Below are 1080 nucleotides of genomic sequence, written 5' to 3'. Positions count from 1 at the left end.
TCAATTTTCATAGCAAACTGCATCATCACAAGCCCCCAATTTACAAGATGAAGAGGAAGAACTGTCAGGCTAAAGAAGATGATTGTATCAATTAATGCAAAAAGAGCATTTGGCAAAATCCAATACTTATTCATAATTGAAAACTCTCAGCAAGATAGAAATAGACAGTAACTACCTTCAATTTGATAAAGAGTATCTAAACTTAGAAAAACTAAAATATATTCATCAATTATAACAAATGTACCACTCTGATGGGGGATGTTGACAGTGAAGGAAGCTATCCACGTGTGGGGAAAGCAGGTAAATGGGGGATGGGTTTCTGTACCATCCATTCAATTTTTCTGTGAGCCTAAAACTGCTCAAAAAAATAAATTCCATTTAAAAAACCCTGCAGCTATCATGCTTAATGGTGAAAGATGGAATGCTTTCCTCTAAATAGGGGAAAAGGAAAAGATTCAGTTCTCATCACTCCTGTTCAACACAATACTAGAAGTTCTAGCCACTGCAATAAGGCAAGTAAAAGAAAATGCATACAGATTCAAAAGGAAAAAATAAAACTGTCCTTTTTCAGATGATACAATTGTCTATTTAGTTAATCCTATGAACTGTACAAAAATAAAACTCCTAGAACCTAAAAAGTGATTTCAGCAAGATCACAAAATATAGGATTAACATAAAATAAATGTTATTTCTATATATAGTAAGTTGTCACTTAGTATTGTCAATAGGTTCTTGAAACTGCAGCTTTAAGTAAAATAACATATCACTAAACCGATTTTTTTCCTTATCAAAGTTATAACAAAATGGCATTGAATGAAATGAAGTTATTCCAGGACCTGTACATTGTTTCGCTTAAAGTCAACAGTTTCCCAAAACCTATCGATGGCATTAAGTGATGACTTAAACTGTAGTAATAATGAACATATGGAAACCAAAATTAAAACACATTTACAATTAATCCAAAGAAAATGAAATAATTAGGCATGAACTTAACAAAACATGTACATTATTTGTATGCTGAAAATTGCAAAAGCTGATGAAAGAAGTCAGTAATGACCTAAATAAACAGACAGACATACA

This window comes from Propithecus coquereli, unplaced genomic scaffold (assembly GCF_000956105.1).
Source record: "Propithecus coquereli isolate 6110/MARCELLA unplaced genomic scaffold, Pcoq_1.0 Scaffold172, whole genome shotgun sequence".
Taxonomy (NCBI): domain Eukaryota; kingdom Metazoa; phylum Chordata; class Mammalia; order Primates; family Indriidae; genus Propithecus; species Propithecus coquereli.
This window is presented reverse-complemented; position numbering follows the sequence as displayed.